Source organism: Sus scrofa, chromosome 3 (genome assembly GCF_000003025.6).
Source record: "Sus scrofa isolate TJ Tabasco breed Duroc chromosome 3, Sscrofa11.1, whole genome shotgun sequence".
Lineage (NCBI taxonomy): Eukaryota > Metazoa > Chordata > Mammalia > Artiodactyla > Suidae > Sus > Sus scrofa.
This window is the reverse complement of record NC_010445.4, coordinates 44,909,034-44,922,767: the sequence shown is the minus strand read 5'-3', so window position 1 is coordinate 44,922,767 and position 13,734 is coordinate 44,909,034. Positions and strand designations below refer to the sequence as shown.

The window sequence follows — 13,734 nt, the reverse complement described above, 5'->3', positions numbered from 1 at the left end:
TGAGAGAGAGAGAGAGAGAGAGAGAGAGAGAGAGAGAGGGGGAGAGAGAGAGAGAGAGAGAGAGAGAGAGAGAGAGAGAGACAGAAAGAAAGAAAGAAAGAAAGAAAGAAAGAAAGAAAGAAAGAAAGAAAGAAAGAAAGAAAGAAAGAAAGAAAGAAGGAAAGAAAGAGGGAGTTCCCGTCGTGGCGCAGTGGTTAACGAATCCGACTAGGAACCATGAGGTTGCGGGTTCGGTCCCTGCCCTTGCTCAGTGGGTTAACCATTCGGTGTTGCCGTGAGCTGTGGTGTAGGTTGCAGACGCGGCTCGGATCCTGCGTTGCTGTGGCTCTGGCGTAGGCTGGTGGCTACAGCTCCGATTCACCCCCTAGCCTGGGAACCTCCATATGCTGCGGGAGCGGCCCAAGAAATAGCAACAACAACAACAACAACAACAACAAAAAGACAAAAAAAAAAGAAAGAAAGAAAGAAAGAAGGAAAGAAAGAAAGAAAGGAGGGAGGGAGGAAGAAAAGAAAGGAGGGAGGGAGGGAGGGAAGGAGGGAGGGAGGAAGGAAGGAAGGAAAAGAAAGAAAAAGAAAGGAAGGAAGAAGAAAAGAAAAGGAGGAAGAAAGAAACGGAGGAAGAAAGAAAGAACCAAATGAAGTTCTAGAACCAACAAGACTCAAAAACTGAAAAAAAATCAGTGGATAGACCTAATATTAGGTTGGAGGCAAGAGAAAAAAGGGTAAGTGAACTAGAAGACAGGCCAATATAAACTATCCAATCTTAAAAACACAGAGCAAAAACAAAATTTTTTAATGAAAGTGCTTCAGTGACATTTAGTACAATATCAAGCTGTCTAATACATGTGTAATTGGGATCACAGAAGGGAAGAGAGGGAAAATAGGCAGGAAAAGTATTTGGAAGAATATGACTGAAAATTTCCTAAACTTGTTGGAAAACATTAACTTATGAACCCAAGAATCTCAGCAAACTCCAAGGAAGATAAACACACACACCCAGAGCTGCATATCATAGTTAAAATGCTGAAAAATAAAGAGCAAAGTCTTGGGCAGCCAAAGAAAATGACACACATACAAGGGACCAAGGATATGAATCACACCTGACTTTTTATCAGAAGCAATGAAGCCAGAGATCATGGGATGATAAGATAATGAAATGATTCATGGAAAAGCTCTACATCCAGTAAAATATATCTTTACAAAAATTAAGGTCACAGACTTGTTTAGTTAAACAAAGTTGAGCAAATTCTTCATCAGGAAATGTGAAAGGAAGTTATTCCAGTTGAAGAGAAATGACACAAGAAGGAACCCTGGGTCTTCAATATGGGAAGAAGATACCAAAAATGGTAAATGTGTGGTCAAAATAAAAGATCACCCTTTTAGTCCTTCTGCAATCTCTTTCAGAGATAACCAGCACTTGTTTTTGCCTGTGATCTACATGGTAGATATAGTTATGCATGTATATAGTTACATGATATAGTTCAGCATGTATCTCAGACCACACAGGAATTAGAAATCAACGACAAAGTATCTAGAAAATCTTCAAATTAAAATTGAGCAGTACATATTTAGGCTTATTGATTATAAAATCCTAAACCTATGAAACCTGTAGAAGAAAACACAGAAGATCTTTGCAATCTTGGGGCAGGCAAAGATTTCTTAGGACATGCAAAAAACTAATCATAAAAATGTTTTAAATGATAAGTTGCCCTTCATCAAATTCTTGTTAGAAACAAAGAAAATGAAAAAAGAGACAAGTCATAGACTGAGAAAATATTCTCAATACATTTAGCAGGCAAAGTACTTGCATCCATAATAAAGAATGCCTATAAATCCAAAATGAAAGATATCCAGTCCAATATTAAAAATAGCCAAAGAACAAGCACAGACACTTTACAAATGGCCAACAGGCTCATGCAAAGTTGTTGAACATAATTAATAATTAGAGAAACGCAAATTAAAACCACAAGATATCATTTTTCATGCACTAGAATGCCTAAAATTTTATAAAGACTGACCCCTCCAAATGTTGGTTAAGACATAGAACAACTGGAACTCTCGTATTTTCTGGTGGGAACATACAGTAGTTTTACTTAGAAATTCAACATAGAATGTGACCTAGGTATTTCTCCTCGGTATTTTCCCAAGAGGAAAAAAAAAAAAAAAAAATCATCCACTAGGAGTTCCCATCATGGCTCAGAGGTAATGAACCTGACTAGTATCCATGAGGGCTTGGGTTTGATCCCTGACCCCACTCAGTGGGTTAAGGATGCAGTGTTGCTGTGAGCTGTGGTGAAGGTTGCAGATGCGGCTCAGATCCCGAGTTGCTGTGGCTGTGGTGTAGGCCTGCAGCTGTAGCTCCGATTCGACCCCTAGCCTGGGAAACCTCCATAGGCCTCGGATGTGGCCATAAAAAGATAAAGAAAAAGGAAGGAAGGAAGGAAGGAAGGAAGGAAGGAAGGAAGGAAGGAAGGAAGGAAGGAAGACTTGGCATCTGTTCTTCACAGCTTTCACTGTACTCCAAAATTGGAAATAGCCCCAATGACCATCAACAGGGGAACAGATCAACAAACTGTGGTATAATCCTGCTATTGATTACCTCTCAGCCAGCCTTAGGACAGACGCAGGGCACAGCAGAATTTGCACTGTGCCCACGGTCAGAACACCCCACAAGTAACCCCAGACCTAGATGCCAAGATTGGGGGACACAGTAAGGTCAGAGGTTGGTGCCTGAAGACCAAGAGGGAGGAACTTTTTTCTCTGGGAGGCCAGCTCCTCCTTTCTGAAAGTGACAGGGCACACAGACCCACTTTTGGCACCTGGACTGTGTCTTGGAAAAGCAAAAGGGGAGAAGAAACCTTGGGTGACATCAGAAACTTAGATCTCTCGGAGTCTAAGTTTTAAAGCAGTAGAAATGGAGATCTCTTCAGTTGGTAAAATGAAATATTTTGTTGCTACCCACAGGAAAGGGGCCTTGTGTGCAAGATGAGAGGAGGTGGGTTTTTTCGGGTTTTTTGTTTTTGTTTTTAATGTCTGCACCCACAGCATATGGAAGTTCATGGGCCAGGGATCTAACCTGTGCCTCCACAGTGACCCAACCCACTGTACTCAGATTCTTAACCCACTGCACCACAGTGGGATCTCTGAGCTTAGTGGGTTTTTTTCTCTTCTTTTTTTTTTTAGAGCCGCACCTGTGGCATATGGAAATTTCTGGGCTAGGGGTCAAATTGGAGCTGCAGCTGCTGGCCTACACCACAGCTAGAGCAACTCCAGATCTCAGCCGCATCTGTGACCTATGCTGCAGCTTGTGGCAATGCTGGATCCTTAAACCACTGAGTGAGACCAGGAATCGAACCCACACCCTCATGGACACTAATCGGGTTCATAGCCGGCTGAGCCACATCGGGAACTCCAGATATTTTTTTAAAAAGACGAAAGTTATATATTTTTTGCATTTCTGACTTGCAGCTGAGTTATATATACATTTCTAGAGGATCTAAATATGAGAGATGGACCATGAGAGGAGAAGCCTCTGGGAAGAGAGAAGTAGGAACAGTGGCTGGAGACCTCAAAGCCTCCAAGTCAAGATTCTAGGGTGCCTCTGCATAGTGGTACCCTGGTGATATGACCTGCCACAGTAAGCTTCATTGAGCTCTGCTGGCACAAAGTAAGCTGCTCTCCCTCCGAAATTCAAATGAACTCCAGTGCCGTTTCACCTTTGGAGAAGGGATATTTTCTACACAGACTCAGTACCAACTCTGAGAAACACATCTGCATGTTGTTGAATATTAACATTTATTGTTAAAAATTAAATCTTATTATTCCCATGAAATCCGCAAAGTTTTTAAGCATTCACCTTCCACTTCAGAGCCCAAAATCTCAGAAAGGCTCTTGCTTCTGTTCCAGGGGGTGATGGTAGGGTGACCCTTCCCCCGCCTTCACACCCCAACCCCACCTAACCAGAGGATGACAAAGAAATCTCGGTCATCCCCAAGGGATTGAGGTTCTTTCATCACTAGAAACTTCCATAGGCAGGTTGAAACTTGAATGACCAGCCGTCCCAGTTGGCCTGGGACTGTCCCCGTTTTAGCACCAAAAGCCTCATATCTCAGGAACGTCTCAGTTCCTTGCAAACTATGCTGGAGTCAGTCAGAGGTTGTCCCTCTCCGAGGGGGGCTGACTCCTGTCCTAGAGCCTTCTGTTTGAAAGGCTTCCTCTACCTGCACCCTGCCTGCCTTCAGCCTGTTCTCCTGGTGCTTTGAGTTCTGTTTGGTCTCACCCGTACCTTACCCCAGGCTCCCCTGGATCTCAGCTACAATCAGTCTTAGCCCTTCTTGGTACCTCTGGGCTAGTTCCCCAAAGAACCTGTAGTTTATAAAGTGTTATTATCAATGAAGAGCCATCTGTAAATTTACACAGATATCCACAATGATGATAAAGAACATCTTTCACACACATCCCTATGTCCACAGCAGCACTATTCACAGTAGCCAAGACATGGAAACAACCTAATGTCCATCAAGGGATGAATGGATTAAGAAGATGCGGTACATATACACAATAGAATACTACCCAGACAAAAAAATGAACAAAATAATGCCATCTGCAGCAACATGGATGAAACTAGAGATTCTCATACTAAGTGAAATAAGTCAGAAAGAGAAAGACAAAAAATACCATATGGAATCTAAAATACGGCACAAATGAACTTATCTATAGAACAAAAACAGACTTAGAGACATGGAGAACAGACTTACGGTTGCCGAGGGGGAGGGGGAGGGAGTGAGATGGACTGGGAATTTAGGGTTAGTAGATGCAAACTATTCCATTTAGAATGGGTAAGCAACAAGGTCCTGCTCTATAGCACAGGGAACTCTATCCAATCACTTGCGATAGAACATGATGGAAGATAATATGAGAAGAAGTGACTGGGTCACTTTGCTGTACAGCAAAAATTGACAGAACATTGTAACTCAACTGTAATAAAAATATTTTTAAAAGAATATTTTTACTTGTGTTCTTTATATCCACATCATTCCAAAATGCTTTAAAACTATGCATACACACTATTATATATAAAAGAGACAGGTAACAAGGATCTACTGTATAGCATGGGGAAATTTACTTGATACTGTGTAATAACCTCTATGGGAAAAGAATCTGAAAAGGAATGTATGCATGTGGATGTATAAATGATTTACTCTGCTATATGTCTGAAATTAACTCAACTTTGTAAGTCAACTATATTCAAATAAAATTTAAAAAAAATTTTGGCACCAACATTCACTGCCCTCTTCTGAGCTCTCTTAAATAAAAGCCCAATTTGGAGACTGAAGTTTATGTTTTGTTTCTGGTCCATGGGAATCCTGGAGGCATAACAGAAACAGAACAAAAAGAAAACGGGCAGTGTTCACTGCTCCTCAGCTAGCTCCAGGGGTTTGCTGCTGAAGCAGCCTGCAGCTCTCGATGGGCATGTCTAGCAGGGGGGCTGGTTTGGACTGCAGCCTTCCTTCCTTCATTCATTCATTCACTCATTCAACAAATATTCACTTTGTGTCCAAGTGCTTCAGAGATGCACCTAAACAAAACCCCCTGCCAGGCATTCACTAAGGCTCCTGCCTGCTGTGACTGACCCTCAGGCCCACTTCTGTGTCCTCTGTGTCCTGCAACAAGGGGAGTAAGCAGGAGGTTAGGGAGCAAATATAGGCCCTAGGAAAGGAAAAAGTCTTTCCTTGACCATCGTGAGGTCCCTGTCTGGGCCTGAAAATTAAACGGACAAAGATTAATAGGAGAAAAGCATAGACATTTATTTCATATCCATTATACGTAACCTGGAAGCCTTCCTAAGGAAATGAGGACCTAAACAGACAGTTGGGCCTGAGCATTCTATGCTGGGTTTCATGAAGAGTGCGCAGGCGTGCAGGAATATGCGGGGGGCGGGGGGGGGGAGGTGAGTGGAAGAAACGGGTGTGTGGGGGGGGCGCCCGGCAAGGCCTGTTTGTTAGGATTCTTCTTGGCACCTCTTTGTCCTCAGAGATAAGGATGCTCCTTTCCTCCAAGTAAAGGGAAGCCACCTCTCACAGGAGGGCTTTATGACCTGTTTCAGGGAAGAAGGGCAACCGAGGAAGGAGAACGGAGTAAACTTTCAGCCGCTGTTTGCTCAAGTCCTCAAAGCACCCCAGTGCCCTATTTGGGGGTAGCATATGCTGAACCCAACATGGCTCTGGCAATAACGATGCCATCTTATGTAATCGAAAAGCCTGTTGTACAAGACATAACCAGGAGCAAAAATGAGTGAAACCAGCTGCATCGTCCCTCACCACCCCTCCTCAAGGCACCCCTGGCACACCTCTCACTGACAGCAGTCAGGGCCTTGATGTCAGAACTAGGCTTCCGAGGCGTATCAACCCCACTGTAAAACGGCACAGAAATGAATCCTCAAGTCCTCCACTTATTCAACACAGTAGACAGTCCTTGTATTACAGGTCTTGAATGCGGGAGCAACAGAATCTGTATCTGGGAACATCACAAAGGGACTATGTGCTAAGAGAATGGCAGTTCCTTGAATCATGGGCAGGGCTGGGTTGTCCAGTTTGGGAATGGGCAGGGCCAGAGAACAGGCATGGCCAAAATGGGCACAAAGCAGGAGGGATGTGCTTTTGGGGGAGGGGGGGGTCATTGCTGAGCTGAACAAGGTAAGCTCCCAAGTCTTAGATAACAGCATCCCAACAGTGGAGCTTGGTGGTATGTCCCCTCCCTGAATTCCCCCGCTCGGGCTCAGCCTGCACTAAGAGAGGCTAAGAGGAACTGGCATCTCGCTCCTGTGTGGCATCTGGGGCCACCCCCCCCTCCAGATATCACACAGTGGAAGGAAGGGACACTGCCCCCAAGGAAACTGGGTGCAGCAGAGATGGGTGGCCCCAAATATACTACAGTTCTCCCAACAAGGTTTGACTGCATCTTTGTAATGAGGCTTCTGCAATAACTACTCAGGGGTGCAGGCAGCCTCTGGAAGCTGAACAGTCAAGGAAGCCAAATCTACCCTCCGAAAAAGCCTCCTGCAAAGAACAATACTTTGCCTTCAACCCAGTGAGACTAATTTCGGGCATCTGGCTTCCAGAACTGTCAGAGAATACACTTGTGTTGTTTTAAGCCACCAAGGATGTTACAGCAGCCACAGCAAACCAAAACACCCAACATGACAAGCAGGAAGATAGAGAGGGACCAATGGCTCACTTGTCACATCCCAGGAACCTAGACCCTGACTCCTGCTGGAAGCATCCTCCCATTGTCCCTGAGGTCCCAGAGCACCTGCCTAAGTGGGAGAGTCCTCCAGGTGCAGCGGAGCCCTGCAAAAAGCCATGGTCCTTCACTGGCTCCAAGAGGACCGCTCACCCACCCTTGGCCTCTGACAGACAGGGTACTTTATGAATCCAGTGACATGCGAGTGTGTCAGGGCATGGAGTGGGCAGGCTGTAAGAACTCTCAGGGCTTATCTGGATGCCTCTACAGTTCCCATGAGTCTAAACTGGTGCATCCATTGTACAAACAAGCACATCTTGGAAACATCCAGATCAGAGCAGGAGCTGTTACAGGCTAGGAAGGTAAATGATGATACTGGTCCTGAGCGCAGCCGCTGTCACTCAAGGCATTTTGATCACAGAGCATCAGGGGCACTGGACCAGGTCACAGGTGTCTTCTGAAAGACGCACAGACAAGCCCAGGTGAAAAGGAAATGTCTTCTGCTGCTCGTTTGTTCCAGCCTTAGCCGGAATGTATTTATCTCAACATTTCTCAGCACAATGGGGTGTGAAGCAGGGGGGAGGGGAGACCCTCTAGCAACTCATTGTCTGGGAGGGTAATTTAGTCCAAGCTCCTATTTACTGGAAGAGCTTTCTACCCACACAGCAAAAAAGTTCTGAAATAAAGAAGGCCTGTAATTGTTTATTTCCTTTTACTTTTTTGGTTACGACAGTTAAAAACTGTCCTTCAAACTTAGTCCCAAAAGACATCAGAGCTTGACAATGACGAATGGGGAACAGATGTTTCTGGACTGTCAGAATGGCAGCTTCCTCCTCGACACGTGGGCTCCGGAACACAGAGTGGGTCACTGTCCGGCCTCGGGGGCCAGACAGACCAGGTCTGGCAGCCAGGCCCAGGCTCCGAGGGTGTGCGGGACCATGGGCCAGGCTTCCCTTGACTGAGTTGGGCAATTCGGGGCTTTTAACTGCCTTGGGGATTGGGGCGGGTGCCTTGAATGAGGAACTAGGACAGGCCCTGACTTCCCAGCAGGGGTCTAGCTCAACTGACAGTTCTCTCTCCCTGAGGCCAGTGAGGCCACTGTACTCTCTCCCCCAGGCCAGTGAGGCCGGGGACAGAGGAGGATCTGCTTTTCTCAGGACTTGGGAGCTAACTCTGCAGTTCTGTGCCACTCACTTTCCCATGTCACTTCCCTCTCCCACTTCCCTTTCCCTGGAAACCCGCTAGCCAGACATGGGCAGACAGGAGTGAGAGAGATGGGGGATAATGGTCAGGCAGCCTCATCCTCTCAGAGGTCCCCACCCTATCCAGGCTCTGGTCCTCAAAGGCATCAGCCCCCAGCAGGTCACCTCACAGTTCTCTACTGACCTCAGTACACAGTACCCCAGGCTCTTGCTGCCCATGTCCTGGGGGTGTTCAGTGGGAGTTGGGGAGCGGGGTGGCTGGAGGGTCCACGTGGGTGCAGCTGGAGTGGCTATGCTTACTCCCAGGGCAGCTGTAGCCCAGGCTTGAGGCGCATCCTACCCGAAGCCAGAGGGGGCCCTGCCACACTCCCCGAGGTGCCTTGGCACTCAGTGCCCCTCCCTCGCCCTCCAGGGAAGCAGCAGCAGGGGCTAAAGCCGCTCCACACCCCTCTTTCGCTCCACACTCCCAACACCACGTGGGCCGCACTTTCACGCCTATTTAGAACCACGGAGACCTACCGTGTGCCTGATTCTAGATGCCCGCAGTTAGGAAGCAGCCTCTGCAGTCCAACTCCCCGGGTTCCATCCCAGCTCTGGACTCACCCTCCATGCCTGGGCATTTCATAACCTTGGGGTGCCTCAGTTTCCCCAGCCTTAAACAGTGAACTTCTGTTCACTACTTTCCAGGAGAGCTGCTGACGATTAAATGTCAAGTGCTCCGTGGTGCTGGCCGGACCTGCAGGAGCATCAGCTACAAGAGGTGCAGAGAGCTGAGCACCTGCCCTCAATGGTGGCTTGAGGTGGTCGGACTGTGTCCTTGAACCGCGCAGCCGCATCCCGATCAGCCTTCAGTGGGCTTGCAGCGCGCATGCACAAGTCCTGTGGCCCATGCGCGTGCGCACCAGCGGATGCCAGACGGGGAGCGCTGCTGGGAACAGCGTCATGGCTCTGAGGATTCGGAGCAGAGGGCAGGGGGACGAGGGGGCGGCTGGAGCCCAGTTCGCTCTTGCGAAGCACTTCCTGAACTGCACATTCAGTTACCACAAAATGAGTCAAGGTCCCTTTCAAGTGGCTTGTTGAGCTTCCCTCTGATCTGGCACAGCCTCCCCGGGATGGACGGGCCACAGTCTTTCCTGGTAAGCTGTCGTGTCCCGCTCGGAAATCCCTAGACTTGGCACCGTGCCAGCTCCGAACTGCTTCACTTCTCCCTGATAACCACCCCACAGGGCGGGGTCTGGTCAGGTCCCCATTTTACAGATAAGGAAACTGAGGATCAGAGAGGTTGCCATGAGTGGCCTTCGGTCACACAGCTGTCAGGGTCAGGGCTGGGGTTTGAACACATGACTGTCTGGCTCTTCCCTGTGTGTTCTTTCACCTGACTCACTGCGGCAGGGAAGGGAGGCCACGTTCATCTTCCCCGCCAGGGTGAGATTGAGGCCCGGAAGCTCTCTCTGGGCCCATTTGTGAAAAGGAGATGCTGAGGAGGTGAGGTTGTGGAAATGGAGGGATTAGAACCCATTTCTCACATCCCAGGAGGAAACAGGGGGCTTACTCTCCAGGCAGGAAATACAAGGGTCCTACTGATGGGATAGTGCCTCTCAGTGGACTGATTTCTCATAAGAAAGGGCGTCCTTGTCCACCAAGTGTCTCATCCAAAAGACCAAGGTTCTCTGGATGAGATAGAGGGCCACAAAAGGCTCTCACTAAAACCTGGCTTCAGGACCAGGCACCCAGCCTGGGGAGCCACAGTTGGAAAAACCCTTCATCCTGGGGTGAGGGGGGTGGGGTTTGGCTCTGCTGGGACTGCAGCACCCCAAGGCCCATGGGGGTCCCACCACATGGGGTTCCTTTTGGGTCCCTGGGAAAGAAGGAGGGATTCTCAGAGGTACTTGGGAAATCAGAGAGAGAAAAGGAAGCAGGTGCATTTGAAACACAAAGACCGCCTGTGGAAAACCCAGGCTGGCCAAGAAGGTCTGAGCTGTGCTGATGGTGACATGGTTCTTTGTTTTTGCTATTGTCCTTGTTGTTTTGATTCAGTTTAGGAATTTTCTTAGCGATCACCACTAGGAAAGTCAGGTGGTCACACATATGAAAGGAAAAAAAAAGAACAACAAAACTGGGTGATAACAACACATCAACAAATCTTAAGGACATTTTCACGCACGCACGGGACTCCCCCATCTTTTTGAGATGGAAATGAGGCTGAGCCTAAAGTCACATCTTGTTTCTTGATTCCCTTTGTCTTTTTTTTTTTAAGTTACTTTCAATTATAGAAATAACACACAACCTCATTGTAAAATGCTACACACTATGAATAAGACTCAGGAACCCCTTGACCACTGCCCAATGGGGATGGATGGGACCTCTCCCGTCAACCACGGCGCTCCATTTGCTGGAGGTCTCTGTGGCCTGGATAGAGCTTTTTTGACTTCTCATTTACTACTTAGTTTGTGAGAATGGGCTCTGTGCTGGTGACTAAAGCATAGGCTTAAAGAATAGTGGTGTCCTGTAAGCCAGATCCTAGACTTTGCCAAAACACCTCCCTCCTCAGAAGGGGACAGAAAGGTCTGAATTGCCCCCAGACTCTTCGTTCAAACAATACCTCAGCCTTTTTTATGCGAAGCTCTTTCACACACCTCCCCAGTACCCCCATGCTCTGAGCCAGGGCTGGTCAGCATCGGCATTTCTGTCTTCAAGATGATACACCAAAATCTCCTCAGAGCTAAAACCACTCTCCCTAGATGTTTTCTCCACTCCAGCAGTGACTCCCCACCCCAAGTCCTGCCTTCTCACTGAGATCTCAGGAGGTGATCACCTCCAGGCATGAATGTCCCCAACCATACTCCCATCAGAGTCCCTAAGGTTCCTGATTGAAGTAAACCACTCCTGTGTCAGGCTTCATGAAGCGCTGGGCCTGTGTTCTTATGGAGATTTTCCATCTAGTCTCTCAAACCAGAGGCATTGGAGATGAGTTTCTGGAACCTTCTAGAAGGTCCAGACCTACAAGCTTGTAGAACCGGAGGAAAGAAATGCACCAGCCTCCACCCCAACCCTGTTCTTCTCATACCCTCCAGGCTGATCTCATCCACATGATCATGAGGAGGTACAGCATCCAAATTCCCCACTGGACTGCAGTGTTGCTCTGAAGATGAAGTAGACCGTTGTGTGGGCGGTAGCAGCTGTGTGGGTACCCTCAAGTGGGAACAACTGGGACAAGCAGTAGAAAAGTAACACAGTATGAAAAACGTGAGGACCTGGAGTCTACAACAGTTTTCTCAGAGAATACAGCACAGATGTACTCCGCACACAAAGGTCTGTGCACAAGATCAGGCCAGCATGGGAGACCTGAACTGCTCTCCCTTCCTAGAGATGATGATGATGATGATTTTGTCTTTTTGCCTCTTCTAGGGCCGCTCCTGCGGCATATGGAGGTTCCCAGGCTAGGGATCGAATTGGAGCTGCAGCTGCTGGCCTACACCAGAGCCACAGCAACCTAGGATCCAAGCCGCATCTGCAACCTACACCACAGCTCATGGCAACACCGGATCCCCAACCCACTGAGCAAGGCCAGGGATCAAACCTGCAACCTCATGGTTCCTAGTCAGATTCGTTAACCACTGAGCCACCACGGGAACTCCCCTAGACATTATTTGATAGTGCTCGTTAGCACATTAAATGCCTTGAGAAGTCCTGCAATAATGGAAACAGTTCAACTCCCTAATCCGAGTTTTCCTAAACCTCTTAATTCAGAGAACTCTTTTCTGGCAAAATGCCTGTCGCTGTCTTCCTGCAGAAAACATGTTGAGACCTGCTGGTCTGGCTGTCTGAGGATAGAAGCAATGTTGATCACATTGCTTCTTTAAAAAGTTGCTAACTTCTGCTGCCTGACTGCAAGGGCCCTGCACCCTGCTTCGCTTCTGATAGGGTAGACAGACCCAGTGTCTAAAGCCCTAAGGTCTTTTAACAATGACTTGAGTTTCAGACTATAGGGTCCCAAACTGTGGCCCCTGGGCCAGATCTGGTTCATTGCCTGTCTTTGTAAATAAAGTTTTGTTGAAGCAGCCACTCTTATTCCTTTCCACATTGCCTATGATTGCTTTTGTGCTACAGTGGTTGGGTTGAAGAGTCATGACAGAGACCCACAAAGGCCCAAATCTTTACGGTCTGGCCTTTTAGAGAAAACATTTGCTGAACCTTTGTTTAAGAGAAAAATCTAAACGCACCTGAAACATTGACTCTATAAAGCCTCAATATCATGGAAAATTTAGACTCTGAGTCCCTACGGTTTGGACCAATGAAGTTATACTGTGGTAGACTGTTGATAATACTGGCTCACACAAGGGTTCAAGTGCGAAGAGGAGTGTGTGTGTGTGTGTGTGTGTGTGTGTGTGTGTGTGTGTGAGTGAAGAGGATGAGAGTAGAAACAGGGATGGAGAGGGAGGAAGTTTTATTAAGAAAATTGAACTTGGAGTCAGAATGGAGCTCAAATCCAGCTCCATTACTGGGCAAGTTATGTCACCACCTAAGCCTCAGCTTGATCATGTGTGAGAAACCTGGAGATAATTCATCCCCTGGACAGAGTTGTTGTGGAGGATGCATAAGATGATGTGTGCAGAGACCTAAAGCACCTCTCAGAAGCTTCAGCATTGCTTGTTAAGTGGGCCCAGCATGCAGGAAAGAGCTCAGTAAATATGGTTTCCATCTGGGAAAAATGTAAGGGGCCCAGAATCATATTAGGGGGCCTGACAATGTCTGAGCAAGACAAAAGCCCCTTTCTCTCCTGTTTGGATGTTCAGTATTAATTCAGGTCACCTCCTGAGTGTGACCTTCAGCCCCATTCTCAAATGTCATGTGTGGGCATCAATCATGTCACACGGAACTAGGACACATCTGGCTACTCCACATATAAACCACTCTACCTCCCAGAAAGGAGCTGGTCCTGTAAGTGATCTTACAGACTGAAGAGGACTGCTGGGCAAAGCAAAGCATGGGTGCCTTTGACCCTGGCATTCACAACAGGGCATTTAGGATTCCAGAGGGCCTGTCACATGGCGAGGATGGCCTGGAGAGATGCTGATGTTTATCTGCCACAGCCTTTAGTTTTTATTGCACTCAGTCGCCTTGTCTATTTCACGGGGAAATTTGCCGAAGTGGTTGCTAAGCCACAGGGTGTAAAGGAAGAGACCGGGAGCCGCTCTCTGATCCTGAGTTTGGCACAGTCGTCTCGTTAATCAGACCTGTGCTGGGCTACGACATTATTCATGTTTGGGGCATTAAGATTTGAAGCTAA

The 13,734-nt window shown here is 47.5% G+C and overlaps 1 long non-coding RNA gene across 13 annotated transcripts in view; it reads right to left on the bottom strand.

Annotated features, from left to right (window-relative positions):
• LOC106509733 overlaps positions 1-13,734 on the bottom strand; it is a 283,958-nt gene that overhangs the window by 187,681 nt on the left and 82,543 nt on the right. The gene's annotated exons all lie outside the window — the stretch shown is intronic.